This window comes from Larus michahellis, chromosome 3, assembly GCF_964199755.1.
Source record: "Larus michahellis chromosome 3, bLarMic1.1, whole genome shotgun sequence".
In the NCBI taxonomy this organism is placed as follows: Eukaryota; Metazoa; Chordata; class Aves; order Charadriiformes; family Laridae; genus Larus; species Larus michahellis.
Genome location: NC_133898.1, coordinates 27906727 through 27924890, shown reverse-complemented (window position 1 = coordinate 27924890; position 18164 = coordinate 27906727). Strand labels below are relative to the sequence as shown.

Genomic DNA, 18164 nt, shown 5'->3' with positions numbered 1-18164 from the left:
TGAAAATGCTTTCAGTACCAGCACTGCAAATGACTTGCTGCTGCACTTTACCCAGCTGCACCTCCCAGACGAGCTGGCACGCTTCAGGCTTTCTTCCAGCCTCAATCAGCTCGTTACTTGTAATGGGGACATGCTGGTGACAGAAGCTGAGCGGAAACCCAAACAGAGCAGAGCCTGCTCGAGCGGGCAGCCTGCAGCCAGGCCAGTCACTCCTATGGACCAGGAAATCTTAGGGTTTCTCTTAGACAGCTCCCCATCTGCGAGGCTGCAGGGCAAGGCAGCACCGCATATTCAGGGGTTAATTGGCTGTAGGCTAGAAGAGATCACCCAGTTTGACCTCCTGTGCGAACACTGGCCATTAACTTTCACCCATTTAAACGAGGCTTTGCACTCAGTAACTCCAGCACTTTTTTTAATTAGCGACTTTGGGTAGAGACAATTCCTGGACACCTCAATCACTGCTTACCTTAGAAAAACGGAAGAAAAAAAGAAAATCAGTATAAGCTTTCTTTGTCTCTGCTGCAAGCCTTACAAATTTTGCAAATTAGTTCTTCCAGCTGCAGCAGGGGCTGAAGCCACTCTGGGGTGACCACCAGAGCAAGGGCATCCTCCACCAGGAGCTTAGCAGCAAAGCCCAGCGGTGTCAACACATGGACCCAAAGATATTTTGTTCTGGGCTTTACTCTGAAAAGAGGAGCCCAGTGAGACCTCCTGGGGCTTACTTCCCACTTCAACTCTCCCTCACAGCACAGCCTCACATACAGAAGTCAAAGATAGTTTTGCCATTGATTGCCCCAGTAGCAGAGTTTAGCCCTTCGGGAAAAGTTTCCTTGACTTCACTAGTTCACAAAACATTAATAAAATAAAGCACATCATTAACTAATATAGCTCATATTAAAAACAAACACCTCACAGAAACTGTGCTTTTTAAAGACTAAGTATTAGAGGTCTGTAAAAATCTTTTCCTTCCACTACTGACCACACGTATTCAAATTATCCATTTAGAGGTACTCTGTAACAAAACAATACTTAATTAATTATCAGAATATACTTCCCATTACTTCTTGCAAGAGTTGTGTGTCCTTTGTGTCTTTACAAAATACTGTAATGCCACTTTCCTGTTCTTACTAGAAAAAAGTCAGCCTGGCAAGCAGAGAGAAAACAGGTGTAAGACTACTACTGACTAAGCCGTAACACACAGGATCATCGGGAAATTGCCAAATGGGGAACCTAGTTCTCCTGGATGGAGAGGGAAGGGTGAACCATACCCTCCACACACAAAGGCACTGAAGGGAAAGCAAAAAAAATAATCATATCAGGTGGAGAAACCTGTCACAGATATTTCAGTACATCAGGACCCTGACTACGTATCAGAGAGGAGAAGCCCTGATCAAGTCACATGCCCTTTACTACAGAAGATAAGATCAAAAGGTTTCAAAGGAAACTGATGGTGACAGTTTCTTCATTTGTATGCAATGTGACATACCAGATCCAAACTGTGGGCTACTTTTTGAACTATTTGTCAGGGGAGAGAAATGATTATTTTCTTTTACATCTTACTTTTAAGAACTCTTAGTCATTTGGGGGTTCTTCCCCCTGCTCCATGTCCCACCGCCCTCTTTTTTTCATTTTTCAGCCAGGATTCAAACGTTCACCTTTGATGTAATATTTTTGCTGCACATCAGAATAGCTATGCCAAGCTTCAGAAAGGCAACTGAATACAGAGAATGAAAAGAATGACATCACTTCAAACATGAACTTTTAATAAAATTATCCTCAAGAAACCTCCCTTGTGATTATTTTTTTGACCCTGCATCTTCATTTTACTCTTCCCATGTGTTTGCCGTAATTCAAATTATTGCAAGGCGAGTAGCTGTAGTTGGCTCTGAGCCACAAGTAGAAGTATTGCTCCCTGTTTCTCACCACTTCTGTCAAGAACAGTGTTAAATATAATACAAAAAGTGATTATGTAAGATCAAAAGTTGCTTGATTAGCCAATAGGCTGTATAACAGTTATATTCACATGGCAAATAAAGTAAACGAGGGACTTCTGGCTAGCCCACCTTCTCCGTGGTCAAGACCTAATGGATTTCAGCCCAGAGTTCCCTGTTGGTGTGCGAAATCTGCAGTCGCTCTTGTTATATTTGAAACTTCCTCCAAAATATGCCCTTCTTTCCAAAAAGTATCAAAAGCTTTGTCAAAGTTCATCGGTGATGAAGAAAGGCACTCAGTATTCACGAGCCAGTGATACGTTTAAGGTAATAATATTCTCCCAGAAGTGTTGTGAAACATTCAGAAACTGCAGTAGTTGCAACTACGTAAGGAGCTGCGACCAAGACAGGCAGACATGAAAAAATATGTGGCGGTCTCCTGGGTGAAGGAAAAGGTTCTCAAACCACAGGAAAGCAATACAACACTCACTTGTAGCTCTGGTACAGCCCAATAGATCAAATTTTACAGTTGTATCGTTTGTTTTTAAATGTGAAAAATATATTTTTTAAATGTTTCAAACTCTTACAAAAATCCTTGCAAGTCCTGGAATCACGCTAATAAAGGCTGCTGAATTTAAGGGCTCAAGACTAAGCCCCTTTCAACACAGGGGGAAAAAATAGCTCTTCCAGTAATATTTCTCACTCAGCCCAAATATTTTTGAAGCAAATTGTTTAGAAATACATGGGGTTTGTGTATGAGTCTATTGAGAATTTACACAAGTATGTATAGAGAAGTTACTGCAGTATACAGATTTAGAGTCACTTGGAAAGTCTTAAAAAGCATATGACAATACCTTTAGTGCATAAAGCTGCTGCCAGAAACTCCTGTCAGTGAAGTGTTTTGTTTTTTTTTTTCCATACCATCACCTGCTCAGCCAGCCTAGATCTTCCTCGGGGTTGTTGTAGCATCCCTTGCAGGGCAGCAAGGGGAAGAGAGCTGCACCTTCCCACCAGGCTCACCAGCTCCTCAGCCACCCCCACAGGGCTCCTGCTCCAGCCCCGTTTCTGCTCAGAGCTGCAGCTGCAGTCCACCTGCATCTCCTCCTCCGACACACACCAGAGCGCAGATGAAAGCAAACATACCCATAGTTTCCTTGCTAACATACTGAAGCCTCACATTTCATTTTACTACATTCTTGAAGCAACGCAAAACCTAAAACCTATATGAGGCACAGTTATATTGGTGTGATCGAGCACTCACCTCTCCCAGCTGTGCTGGTATGAAGACCATTGCACCAGCAAATGCCTTTAAACATGATTTTTGTCCCCGGTAAATTCCAACTCTGAATTTCAAAAGCTGCCATTAACAGACAAAAAACTGGGACAAATCCCCCTCCTGGACACACAAACACATACGCATGTGTTCATGACTTGTGAGAAGCCCAAAGAGCTTGCCTACACCCTGCCCACAGGTCACTACCCGGTTGTGTGATGAGACTTCGGTTTGATACACACATCCCCACAACAAGCATCCATGCTTACAAAACACCGGTATGATTAATATTTTAACCAATGTTATCGTGCATGTCCCCGCCAGCACTTCTGGTACCTACTGAGGTTAACCCTAGTACGCACCAAATCAATACAAGAGCTAAACTCTAGGAGAAACATAAATTTAAAATGCAAAACCAAACCCTAGGCCTTAGGGATTATTATGGTTTGAAATCACTGAGACGTTAATGGGGCTATGAAACCTAAAGAACAAGGTGGGGAGATCCTGCAGGCATAGCATCACACAAACAGCATTTTCATCATCCAACTTCTAACACCAAACTTAAATGGCAAAGTTACTCTTCCCAGGCTCTCTCAACAGAGGGGAACAACATGGCAAGAAACCAGCTTTTCTAAGGGTGCTCAAGAGTTAAAGCCTGGGGAAGGCGGCCCCCTGCAGTGGCCACTGACCTGCATTAGGAGTCTGACAGGTATAGGTAGCTCTTCTCACACGCTCAGCAGGCAGCCCGGGCTTGAGCAGACTGAAGTGGATGCCGGTTCACTTGAATACACCGTGCTGCAAGTAACAAACATTCAGCTGCTTGCTGCAACCGGCCCCACTACAGGAACAACAACTTCCAGAGACAGACAGGCTTTCAGGTATCGTTAACTAAGTCAGATATTCAGGATCAACTCACTGCCAGGTACGGATTGGCACCGTCAGGCTTTTACTTACGTGTTAAAAGCCAGGTGAAACTCATCCCCCCTTCCCCAGGTGCTAAACAAATCAGTGTTTTCCTCCTCCCCAGGGCGCAGCACCTGTGGTGCACGGTGGGCTTGTGGCTCCTGCCGAAGAAGAGCTGAGTGGTGACGGTGACGACTGAAACTGGGAAGGACTGGGTATATGGCTGAGTCCCATTGGGAACAAGGGGGTCGTGGATGGCTTGTTTTGTACCCTTCAGTAAGGCCACTGGGTTTTCTCCCCTGCATAGGTGTTGCGTGTTTGTTTAATCACCAGGAGACAGAACAATTAAGAAGTGCTCAATACCCTTCTCCCCCCACACAATGTAACACCTTAGTCATCAAATCGCCCGACTGTGCTGCTCAATACTTTCTATAAGAGCAGGAATATGAGAGTATGTCCAAAGATAGCAATGAACACACAAGGTAATTATTTTTAAGCTTGCTAATCACAATCAATAGTTTCTTAGCAAAACTGATGAGCTGGAGTTGGCTCCTATTTTTAACCAATAAGATATGCAGTCAAGACTTGAATTACACCATCGGGCAAGTCTCCAAACTCCTAATGACTGCCAGCCAAGAGAAAGAAGGGTCCTTGGTGGGTCTTACTCCCTTCCTGAGCATGATATCAAAGTATTTTTTCCTTAGACTGTAAAGGCAGAAGCGTATTGTAACTGTTGCACAATTTCACTGAAAACACCATGCGAGAATTTGACTCCATCCATCAAAAAAGACTTATACAGTTCTAAAAAAGCCAGAGGATGTTTGCTTGATTAATTTGAAGTTTTCTAGCTGTCATGTAAAAGATAAACTCCCTGTAGAACAGTGCCGTGTGCCTTCCAGGGGTGTACAGTTAAGGACAGATGAATGCAAGTTAAAGACTCGTTAGAAAGCTCAGACCCTCTCCCTGTTTCAGTAAGATTTTTCCCTAAAGTAATCTTTCTCATGTTTTGCTATCCCCTGATTTTTTTTTAATTTCAAAAGCCCTGACTTTCCATGTTCCTGTTGGGAAACTCCTCCATTGCCTGCCACTCCGAGGAAGGTGTTTTTCCCCCTAGAAGAGATCCTACATTTGTTCCCACCATGCAGTACTGCAGCAATAATTCCCTCTCAGAAGAGAGAACACGCTTTCGTTTGTTTTGTTTCTTCTATCCACTGATTAAAAGCAACAGCAAGTCCAAAGGAGTAGTACAATACCATCAACTGTAATTGTTGCCTCTCACAACAAACGTGAAGGGATCAGGAAACACACCCATACTTGATTACTGGGAAAATATCAGGGATAAAAGATGTCAGCAGGGGCAAGTAATTCTTTTTATCAGCATACAAAGACTAAGGTAAGAGAGACCAGCACCAGCCCTCCGTTCATTAACTGGATGGAATTACAGTGGTTCGGAGGTTGCATAATTAGACAAGCAATTAACGCTCCCTTGATTTTCCTGTTGTAATCCCTCTAGTTTGGGACATTTTCAACTTTGTTTCCGATGTCTGCTGCTGGATGAAAATGGCTGAGGGATGAAGGTCTCCACAAAGTGTCCAGTTGGGTGAGCAGCTCTCGAAGAGGGACTGCAGGTCAGTAACGCAAGTCAAGCGGCTCGGTGATGCCATCATCTCCAGCCACCTAACATGACCAGTGCTCTCTGTGCTAGAAAGAGTGACACTGCTGTACACGATGCAGGTTTCTGAAGTCTCCCCCAACATTATATGCAGTGTCACTGTTTATTAAAGATAACTAATGCCCTAAGTCTTTATTTACTTCTGTTTATTGCTATTTTAGCAAGAGTCACCAGAGAGCAGCTATGCTTCTGGTCCACCAGGGTTCTTTAATCACTGTTAGTAGGTAAAATCATGTGTGACAACTAATCCAAAAAGCAGATTATATTTATTTTGGCTACAGTGGCTTGCAATTCGTTAAAATCAACAAAGCCTTTTCATTAGCCCCCTGCTGATGTCCTAAAAACAGACATTTCAAGGGTCTCAAAGCACAGAGTTACACATGTGCAGCAAAGCCGCGACTGACAGACTTACCGTTGCCATACTTACCATAAAATCTTATTAAAAACAACAGCAAACTTCTTATTTTCTTTCTTAAAAGGGCTTAATTTATGATCCCAAATTCCAAAATCACAATCTTAGAGGCAGGACTTCTTAAATTTCAAAAAGAGTAAGTAAATCAACAATACAGTTGCCAGTGAAATACTTGCTCCGGGTTTCGTGTTGTAAAAAAAGCTGTTGTAACACTGCAAGGAGTGAGATTAGAGATTCAGCAAGTCTAAATATTAGCCCACATGCTTGCTGAGCCCCCTGCATTCTGGAACCACATTTGAATAATTGAATTTCTAGTTAACAGTCTGATCTTGCAACTCTTATTCTCAGTGATTTCATGATCTCTGGCCATAATCTCCTGACTAAGCTGCCTCAGACCTGCAATCAGGAAAACGTACGACGAGAGTGTTTGCGTGTCAGAGAAGATCCAGACGAAGTTACATGATGTCCTGTAAGTTATGTGATATCCCATCTCCTCACCAACCTCTCTGCTCTTCAAACACCGCCAGGAAGTTCACAAACCCAGAACCAGCCTTACCATAACCACTAAGGGCCACTATTCATCCAAAATAGGAAATGAACACATTAGAAGTCCATGTGTTCACTTATATTAAAAAAAAAAAGACACTGATTTACATAATCCAATCTTTTTCTTTCTCAGTATGAGCTCCCTGAGTAACATACACATTTCGGTCATGGCCCTCACACGCCCCGTCTTGGCCAAGTGACTTAAACAACGCCCTTGTCACTGTGAAGAAAGCCACTCCTGACCTGCATCCTACCACACAAACACATTTATTTCCCACGTCACAGCTGGATGTGGATGGGCTTTGTGAATTTTCATCCCTACTGCTGAAGTGGAGCTCCTTGTTTGTCCCCCAAGCACAATCTTGAACATTGTCAAGGCCGATTACTAGACATCACTTCACACCAGGCTCTTCCAAATATGCAGATCTCCAGCGGTTTAAAGGGAAGCCAAGAGCGGTCCTTTAGTGAGAGGACCGTTCTTAAACACATGAACCAGCACGGTGCCAGGCTGCCCCTGAGACAGGAGGGTCACTTCATCTCCCGCCGGGCCACCGTCCGGCAGCCCCTCCATGATGACACCGTGAGCACAGCAGCTGTCTCTTAAAGCAGAGAATAAAATCCAGCCTGGGAGGGAAACCGAGATACAAAGCTTTTCTCCAATGGCTAATCAGAGTTTTGTCCACAGGGACAACTGAGCCCCATCTGATATACAAGTTATTGTTTTGGATCTCCGTAATTAAAACTATTGTTGCCATGGCAATACAAAGGCTGGTGAAAATACACACAAGGCTCGTGTCATGCCTCTTTGGTGATACAGCTTGTCGTCCCAGTATGGCTTGTGCCAGGATGGAACAAAACGTGACTCTGGGAAATAGTTGACTTGATGAGGGTTGCAATTTAGGAATCAGATGCTGTGTGTGCTGTAAGACCACATTCTCAGACTCCCTAGCATGACCGCTTACACTGGTAAAGTCAATAGGAGTTTTAAAGATAACTTCAGAGAACTGTTCTGATCTTACACTACTGAATTTCTTGAAGCACGGTAAAGAAAGAAAGAAATAAACAAAAAATATACAAAGAATGAAAAAGAATAACAACAACCAATCAGAAGGAATAACATACGTATTCTTAAAAGTAGATACAAAATTAAAATGCAAAAGCCTGATTATAGGTTCAATACCACAAACACCCACAGTTTCATTGGCAGTTATTTATTCATTTGAAACTGTGATCTCTATTGAGCATGTTATAATCAAGCAGGAATTGCAAGTCACCCAGTGACCTCTGAATAGCACAAGTAATCTGTTATTTAGGAGACATCATAAAACGCATCTTTTTCTCTATGGATAACACACCTATATATGCAAAACTCCCATAGACACACCAACAGGTTTTTTATAGGATAGGACAACAATTTTAGGAGTTTTTTGACTTGCAATCCAGTCATTTCTTCCTCCTGTGGAAATCTCTAACAGGATTCCTCAGGCGCACAAGGGTCTACTCACATGGAAAATTTACAGGTGCAACTACTACTTTTTAATAGCTGTACAGGAATATCTGCTACAACAAAAAGGTGAGTTTCAGAGAATCGATTTAATTTAAAATTTTGTTGTTCCCAATGTCCATTGACATCAGCCAGAGTTTTGCTTCCTTCTGCAACAGAAAGCTTCACATACGGGCCAAGCACAAACCAAGGAAGATGGCTGGGGGCTGAAAGGCGAGTAAGTGCCAGGGAGGGGTGAGATCCAGGAGATCCACCAAAGCAAGGAGGCAAGCACTTCTTATTTCACCTGGATTTCTTTGGCTCTTGTACTGCTGCAAAGCAAAATACTTTTTATTATACAAAACCCAGGATGAAGTTTGCGCGCAAGTGCTTCAGCTGCCTTGTGGCCCCTAAAGGATAAATTATAGACAAAGGGACTAATGACAGAAGGTCTCTGGGACTGCCAGGGTTAAGCAGCAGGACAGAGTAGGAGGTGTGGAACAAGAAAGTTCAGCAATGGCATCTGCAGAGAGGGACTAGGAAGACCTGCTTTAGAGAAGTGACACTGCACAGAGAGTCTTTTCCCTGAGAGCAGCAAAATAAATCTGTGCAGTTCCCTGAGGAACAGATCCAGCACCAAAGTCCAAACAGGGTAGTCCAGGGGATGCCTTATAGGCAGAGGGTGCCCAGGGTCATGACGGTGTAGGTGTATATATCACAGCAACATAAAAAACCTCAAAACCTCATGATTCACCTGCACCGTTCTCCCCACAATAAAGAAGAGGAGAAAGGCACAATAGCAGTTGGACACATCGCTTTATACGCTCCTGGAAGGAGCTCAGATACTCTGGTCATTAGCACATGATAAAGCTCTATAAAAAACACATGAGGCTACAAAAAAAGAATGGGAGGAAAAACTAATGGGCCAGAAGAAGAACAATAAACTGACAGATGGGAGGTCCCAGCTCGAGAAGAATTTGAAGGAATGGAGAGATGTATTCTTGGAAGAGGAAGGGTACATCAGGTAGCTGACATATTGAGTTTCCAGGAAAGAGGGTAGAGTATTAATGACAGTGCAGCTGACGGTTTCAGCAGCTACCAACGAAATGATTTGCCCTTCTTTTTCAGCCGAAGAGGTGACAGTGTGGATATGGCAGCTGATTTACATACATCATCATAACTTCCATAGGAATATCAGATTTCTTTATAAGGACTTGTAGTACCAGCTTTGCAGGTCAGTGTCAACGTCTAACAGAGCCGCTGGAGACAAAGGGGAAGATTCAGAGAGGCACCGAGGCGCCTGAAACAGGGCTTAACCTGAATTTAATTGCCTAATTAAAAAAGAGGTTCCAAAATCCCCTGCTTCAGAAACTGTAAATGCATCAGGGCTAGCATTTACAAGCATAAAGACCAATGGAAATCAATTCCTGCTACCCTGGCAGTCGTGTGCCTGTCACCTCTCCAAACCCCACGGTGATCCAGATACAGGTCCCATAGCACAGGTGCCTGTGCTATGAAGGGGCCCAGCCCCAAAGGTGAGCCTGGGCTATTCCTAACACGTGCTACCGGTACCCTCTTTTCTCATCCCTGCTATTTGCCAGTGACTCTCTAATCTAAAATACACAAGTCCTGCCACTAAAGCACGCTGGCTTCTCTGCAAGGCATCTGTCTCTGGCTATCGTGAACTGGCCGGCTGTCTGCACAGGCCAGTGTCATTGCTTTGACTCAGCCTACATCAACAATGTATTGTTTTAAGGGTTACAAGACACTAAACTGGAAGTACTTAATATGCCCAAAGTGACAACTGAATATTGTCACAAAGTTCCATTTCAGTTTATTTGTACAAGCTTATTAAGCATCTTTATTTTGCTGAGTAATGTTTTATGCCATCAGACAGAAGGAGGGAACGTGCTAGCAGAAAAAATCTTCAAGCATCTGATAAAGTAATAATGGAATTACAGCTTGTTTTCCCTGGGTGACGTTAACATACCAAATATAAAACTGTTTACAAGATCCAGCCCAAATTGTCTGCAAAACCTTGCCTAGTACAAGGAACAAAGAACAGGCACCAAGAAAACTGCAGAATACTAGGTTTCCAACTCTAAGCCAGGTTTAGTAATATGTCAAAGCTTTACAGCATATAAAACTATCGAGGGACCAGCATGGTGTTTGAAATTATTTCCACTCTTACTTTAATATGTTCTCACCATTTGCAGATGTCCCGTCTATTTCTGACTTCCTTTATGGCATGTAGGTTTTGCTACAACAAAAATTCAGGTTGTGGATTTTTGCCAGTAACAAGCCGATGTTGCTCAGAGCAGCATTAAAATGCTATCATGCTGTTAGATTAAGTAACCTATTTTCTCTACTAGCACAGACTGTACTTTAGTTTTGCCCTTACACCTACCAAATTGCTGTTTCTTGCAACACTTCCTTTTGAAGGTAGTTTGCCCACCTCCAAACCAATGTTATTTTCACCAAATGAGAGAGGGGTTTGTAAAGGAGTGCAACAAAAGCAGGAGCTGGTCCTCTTTGCGAGAGTCTTTTTATATTTCAAAAATTGTATGTACATATGTACATATATATATATAAAAGGCAGTAAGGCAAAATACCGAGTTATATTTTTTTACTTTTAAGCAGGACTCCCACCTCCCATGAGGTGACTCATAAGATACTGGCACATGTGCTTATATGAAACAGCTTTCATACATTAGGTAGCTATGGTATATACCCCATAGATATACACAGTCCTAAAAATGATGACATAACAACTAAAGCTTTACAAATTTTCTCCCTTTCCCCCTCCTTCCATTTTTTAGGCTTCTTTTGAAGTTCTCTCCTCTCCTCTCCCTTTCCTCTCCTCTCCTCTCCTCTCCTCTCCTCTCCTCTCGATTTTGGGTGTTTCGATCTGTAGTTCTTTAAAGGGAATAGTCTGTGATGGAGACAACGAGAGCAGAAACAAGCAGGTACAGTCAGATGTGAACACAGGCCTTCCAGCTAGGGCACTTCTAGGACATTAAATATAAATAGTAAATAGGCTGGAGAAATAGAAAAAACCCTGCAAAAAGAGACCAAACTCCAAGAAACCAGTTGCATCGATTAGCTGATTAGTTTGCCAGTGAGTGATTAGTCAGAAATCCTGGAATTAGTCAGTGCAGCCCTGCCTCCCATGAATAAAATGCGGGGAGGACACCCGTTCCCACCCTCGGTGACAGATGATATCTGTTTTCTCCTGCGAGTTTGAATTTAAGAGCCACTGAAGCTCAGCAAGAGTATATTCTGGCTCAAATGAGCTGAAAATTGCATTCAATTTGAATTTCAAAACCAGAGGAGAAGGAGGAATGGGGGGAGAGGGAGGGAGGGAGCTCAGCAGGACCCATCAAGGCAGGTCCCTCTTGCAGCAGGTCCGGCTGCGCCCGGCCGGGCTGCGGAGCTGAAACCCAGGGCACGACGCAAAGGAAAGCGCATTGCTGGACAATCGCCCAGCCTGAGTTTAAAAATAAACGTTTCGCCGTCAGGATCAAAGCAAATTCTGCTTTTATGTATATTACAAGCTATATGGTCAGAAGAAAAAGATTCTTCTGGTTACTTGAGGAGAGAGAGAGAGACGCTGCCTTTATGCAGGTAGGGCTGGCCAGCGGGAGGGGGGTGCCAAGCTTTTCCACTGGAAAATCCTCAATAAAAGAGACTAATCTGAAAGTACTTGCCATCCCCTTGAACAGTGCCTGTGTACTAAATGTATGCATTGAACTTGCCTGTACATGAGGTTCATTTAGGGTTACATTTTTTAGCGGGAGGTAACATTTAATTTATGTCTTCGTGGGTGAAGGGATTATTTCCCCTTCCCTTTGTGCATTAAATTTACAGTTATATCTGATGACACTGAAAGAAATGGAGTTACGCCTGCAACCCAAATATATCCTGTAATTTGATGGCATGATAGCAGTTGGTGTCTTTAGTGCAACTGATAATGTCCAATATTCAATATAATAATGATAACATACCAAATCAAGAGATTCTTCAGCAAATTTCTTACCGACTTCGGTGTGCGATTTAACCCAAGGGTTTGCAGTAGTAATAAAATAATTACAATTAATCACGAGTAATAATTAATAACTTAAGGATTAAAATGTGTCCATTTATACATTCAGGATCAGCATTTTCTAGGTACCCCTGAGAGGCTTTTAACTTCCCTTCCTAAACAGAATGCTTGCAATAGCGTTTTATAACCGGAGAGTCCAGCCATCAGAGAAACTGGTTTTACTTTGTCTCAAGAAATTCGTTATATGGCATTACATTCACGGATAAAAGGGTCCCTATTACACCCAATAACACACTCATATCCTCTGATGCAGCTTATATTTCAAAGCCCAATGATGTTATCGCAAGGTTTTCCCCTTTTTTCAACTAAGTGCTTTTTTCATTGATAAATCAGTAAATTGCCAGCTTTATACATGTATGTGGTGTGAGTCAGGATCCAACCCCAAAAGAAAAAAACCAAAATGTGAGGTCAATTTTCCTGGCCATTGCATTTAATAAAAGCTCCCAGGCAACAGAGTTAAGCACACACTAATAGATAGATATACCTTAGTATGCCATGCCTTCAGCAAGTCTTTGATTTCCCTCTATGGCAAAAGACTGTATTAACATGCAAAGTGAGATACTGTGCTGGTTTTAAGCTTTTCCCATCACCAAATGTATTTTTTACCTGTTCTCATGGCGCATAAAGAGGCAAGTTGAATAATCTCTAAATTCTGCTTGCAAACTTTGCGCCACATGGAAAAATGTTTCCAAATATTACGGTCACTCGTATAAAAATGCATATGCATTCACCATCACTTGAAAAACCTCTCACACATTGTCGCACAACCAACGTGCACCACATTGGTCAGAGGAACTGCTCAGAGTACAGGACACCGTAGATAGCCAAATATGCAATTGTATGCCTTGCGCTGGCAGGCATTTTTTTTGGTGTTACTGTTTGAAGCTTCCTTCTTGCATTGTCCTCTTTCTGCCTAGATTGTAACACCTCAGAAACAATGAACTGATGTCTCTATGTTGCCCCCCTAAATGCTACGGTTTTCTTAATAAAGACCACCAGAGATCTGTTTCCAGAGGGGCGGAGGAGAAACACACAGAACTGGCTCCATCACTCCATTTCTCAAAGCAAAATTTTCTTTGAAAATCAGATTATTTGTCATTACAATGCTTACTTTACTGGAGACAATACTCAATTTACGGGAGGTAAGAGAGGACAGTAAATATGCAAATATCTGTCACACTCCTGACAGATCAATCTTCCTACTGGAGCTTCTAGATCCAACGCTACTAATAATACACAATAAGAGTATTAGCCTGATGACAGCCATAGCTCCGTGGCTTCCAAACTAGAGCCAAACCACGTTCAGTCCTCTCCGGTCCATCTGCACCTACTCATGTGGACATGCCCCTGATGGTGCTCTGCTCTCCCAGCTGGAAAGGCCTGGCCTGATCCCGCTCTGGCTGTCGGCACTCAAACTGCTCCGTAGCCTAAGCGCCGTTAGCAGGCGGAGAGGAACACCGAGCGAGCGTGGGTGACACTAGCATGGCATCAGAGGAAATACTTGGCAATTTCTCCAAGGTATTGGACACTAGAGTAGTTCAGCTGAATGGCATGTGTGCCCACGTAACGCTGCAAGGTCAAGAAGACCTTATGTTATTTACTAGGTGAGTGCTGGTTTCATGCATTAAAATATTTTATCAAGAGAAACTGTAGGACTTGCCTGTTTGGGAAAAAAAAAAATTCACAGTTTTTTCTACAGACATCAGCCCCTTTTATAGTGGAGCATCACTTCTGCAACATTGCATAAGTAATGTTATAAAATGTCGATATACCTTACAAAGAAAACCTAAGAGGGACAACAATTTCACACAGAAGCCATCTTCCACCAACTTTCCTTTAGTCCTTTAGCTCGCTGCTATCAAAACTGGGGAGGCATGAAGTCAGGTGGACTGCAAATCAGAGTATGACTGCAAAACTCACTAGATGTGACCTCTTCCACTATTTTCTCATATGCAGTATTTTACACCAAAAATGTTCTTACTGTGGCAATATTTGCTGTAAAGGCAGCAGAAAAAGACCACGCTCCTGCTTCAAGGCTAGCTAAAGTAAGGAGAAAAACATCAAAAAATCACTGCTGGGTTTTGTTATTGTTAATTGAGACCACTCTGGTTTTGAATAATTTAAAGGGCAAATTATAAAGAGTACGTCTTTAAAAATGACATCACAGAGCTTCGACAAATCCGCGCTGTCTAGCGAAAATTACTTATTCCATGGAAACAACACTGCTGTCAGGGGTGGCATGACAAAGCCTGCAAACAACCAACACGATGGAAACCACTGACCCAGGGGTACCCTGAGAAGACCACATCCCCCAGCGAAGAGGAGAACGTATACATGCAAGTCTCCCCAACGCCCTTCTTGGTACCCATTCCAACCGCAGCCTGTTAAAGTCCAACCCTCGTTGTTACGGCACAAGACTGATTATGATTTATTAAGAGCTCTTAGCTCCATCAGACAGTTTACAATTAACAGCTCCCCCTTTTCTTAAATATAAATAAATACATAAATGAAATCAGAGCTGCTAAGTGCTGAGTGTACCCAAAGCTTCAATGACATCATCGGCAACTGCCAGTCACCCAGGCTGCAAAAATAAATAAGGGATGGGGGTGCAGGCAGGGGGGAGGCAGGGTATTTACTCAATCAGGACCTATTTTTGAATTTCCTTCAAGCTGGCTTGGACCAAGAGCCATCAATTATTTAAAAGAAGTAACATGATGCTTCCTTTGTTGAGGCAAATCTGCAAGCAGACCCCAAGAGAGAATAAAAAATGAATTAGGCAGAATTTATTAGTGCGCTTGAAGAAAACAGATTCAGCTATCAGAGCTGACTGTGGTTTTAAAAATAGTGTATTTCTGCCCATGAACAATAGTTTCTCTCTTTCTCCCTTACCCCACTAGATCCTCAATAATCCCGCCTCTTCCCTCTCCTTTTTTTTTTTTTTTTCCTTTTTGAAGAGGGCAAAACGCTGAAAGAGGCATCAATCATTCCTTAAACTTCTTCCTTCTTTTCTGACTTGTCTTGATGTATTGTCTTCATTTAAATTACAAATATACTAATCTAAAACACTGTTTACCAAGCAGCATATTAAATGAAAGATGCAAGAAATTGCATCACTCACATTTTAAAAATGACTTTAGACTCAGGGACACATAAAAACAGCGAGACAGGATGATCTGCCTTGGCTGCTATATTTCAATCCTAGCAAATGAGATTCATGTTTTCTGCTCAGGACACTGCTAACCCCCCAGTCAAACGAACGCTGCCAAGACCAGTGTAAAACCTCTTCCTCGGCGGACTGTCGGTTGGGGTTTCTGCGATGCTCCAGGGATGTGTAGAGCTAATGAGACCAAGGTCCCTGGGTCTGCAACTCGGAAGACTGAGAGTTCGCAACCAAGACAGTCCCTCCAGGGCTGTGAGGAAGGTCCCGGCCGCGCTGGAGGCTGCTGCATGCACAGGGAGCAGTCTGGGGTGGATTTCAACCCAGGTGACAGTACCAGTCTGCAGGAACCGCAACAGCAAAGGGGGCACTCGCAAGACAAAAAAAAAGAAAAAGCACCGCCTTCATTCGAATGTTCCCTACTGCATCCTTCGCACCAGGGAAACGATGCGTTTAGATCATTTCGGGTGACCTTTCGCAGCGTCCAGCGGCGGGAAAGGGCAAATGCCGCGTTAGGAAAACACGGAGCTTGCGTGCGCCTGAGCACGGTGGGGTGGGAAAGGCACGGCCCTCCTCCTGGCGTTGGGCCTCCTTCTCCTCTTCCTCGGGATGGCTGCCAGCTGCCGGGCAGCTCGGCTGAGCCTCCCTCACTCACCCCTCTCCTCCTCGGAGGGGCCGGGAGCAAAGGTTCGGGCAGTCACGGCTCAGCAGGGATGAGCTCCAGGAACTGGGTCACAGCCTGCCTCCTTCTCCCCCTCTTCCAACCCCAAAACAAAGTAAAGGTCATCGCTTACTAGTTCCTGTGCTGGTGGGGCTTGATTAAAAGCGCACTTAGTCCAAAAGCCAAATAAGTTTGATAAGAACTCCGAGCATGGCCTCAAAGAGTTATTTTCTCATATTAAAGGAATCACTGAGACGTTATTTATCAGCACGAGCCTGGAAGAAACTATAAACTTTTGGCGACAGAGACTGTTACTGGCTGGATATATGTGTGTTTCCTCAGATTAGCTCGGAGAAGGGACGTTTTCGCAGATATGGCCGAGTGTCAGGCACAACAACGTGGATGCTGAAGGTCACTAGAAAAGCCGAGCACCTGAATACAGGCCCGCTGGCTGTCACGTTACCCCGTTACGATTAGTAATATAGAGGTGGTGAAAACAATGAGAAATATTTAAACAATTCTGTAGAGGAATTTATTTTTTTTTTAAAGAAAAGATCTATATTTGGTTGCGGGTGGTGCTGACCACAGGGGCAGAGCACTAACCCCAGTTTACTGAACCAGGTACAAGCAGTGGCACTATGGCAGCCCCCATTTCTCCTCAGCCTGGTCTTGCTGGTGTGCAAGTGTTTGCGAAAAAGCAGCTGCTTGTTCCTCAGATGTGGCTGGAACCTGCCATACTAACCCTGGCTCACCCACCATCCGTGCGGTGCTCGCACGCCCCAGCCTTGGGAATGAACAAAGGTGCTACAGGACCTGCTGTTCTCCAAAAGGCATCGCTTTCAGGCTGCTCTCTAAAAATCATAACAATCTTCTATTCCAACCACTTGAGGTCACAAAAACCCCACTGGCTTCTGATTGCACAGATTTATCCAGTACCTCCGTGGGCCTTTTGCTAACCCAAACATGATTATGCCTCATAAGCCTAAATACATTCATGAATTTGCCCTTGAATAAATATTTTAAAGGTAGCATCGAGTTTCACAGTATTCTACTTTCAAACATAGCTGTTTTCCTTTTTAACTTCCACACCAGATGCCTCTCTTAGGCAGAAGAAGAAAGAATTGAGAACACCCAGCTCAAGTGAATGTGAAAGGCAAGCTGACACCGGGAGGTGCCAAGGCAACATCATTCCACTTCTCTTTCTCACCTCTTCCTCTCTGGATGGTAATCGCAAGATCCTGAATGCCAAACTTTGGAAAATATCCTTGCAGAGGTAGCATCTGCTCCCTTGGCATACTTCTTGAGCAGTTGTATTGGCAGCTTTAGGTTTGTCCAAGTCTATCATATGACAAGAGTGCAGATGGGTTGCCTTGGATGCTTTGTCTTCCCGGATGCCATTTTCCTTTTATTAACGCTTTATTCTAAGGAAATATACGTACAAATCTGTACATGTAAGGTTATATATACACACAATTTCACACCAGTGAGGGGCTTTGTCTAGCCTCTGTCTAGATTTTTTACTATCATTTAGCTTGGATTCCTGCAAGGGCTCTGACTTTTATTGAAGTCCGTATGTGGCATCAAGCAGATTAGGTCCTTACTGTGTGGATCTGCATTTCAACCAGCTATTCTTCCACAAGCTCTAACTTTTCCCATCTGTGTTGATCTTTCTTCGCAAATTAACACCTGAGTCCTCAGAATATTAGACACGTAGGAAAGCTGCTCATTTTGAGTTAACTTCTGCTCCCACTGAAATCAGTGGGAGTTTTGCCATTTGTCCATTATTCAGATGAATAAATAACAGAGCTATGACACAGTTGCCATATATACTGGGACCAGTCTTTTTCTCTTGCTTCCTTAATGTTCCCACCTTATTTCCTATACACTAATCACACAGTCAGAAATCTGAATACGTGGGGTTTTTTTAACTGTAAAGAAAACTAGAGTTCAAATTAGACAGTAAATCACAAATTGCTACAGAAAGAAAGCAAAGAATCCTGAGGGAAAAGGAGGAGAAGGCATCT

At 43.3% G+C, this 18164-nt stretch overlaps 1 protein-coding gene across 48 annotated transcripts in view; it reads right to left on the bottom strand.

Annotated features, from left to right (window-relative positions):
- The window catches only part of ESRRG (estrogen related receptor gamma), a 405634-nt gene that overhangs the window by 286945 nt on the left and 100525 nt on the right, over positions 1 to 18164 (bottom strand). Inside the window, exon 2 of one of the 48 annotated variants that reach the window (XM_074579432.1) lies at positions 3894 to 3999. The exons of the other annotated variants lie outside the window; for them this stretch is intronic. The gene's annotated coding sequence lies outside the window, so the exon portion shown is untranslated. The remainder of the gene's footprint in view (positions 1 to 3893; positions 4000 to 18164) is intronic. 48 annotated transcript variants of the gene reach the window in all.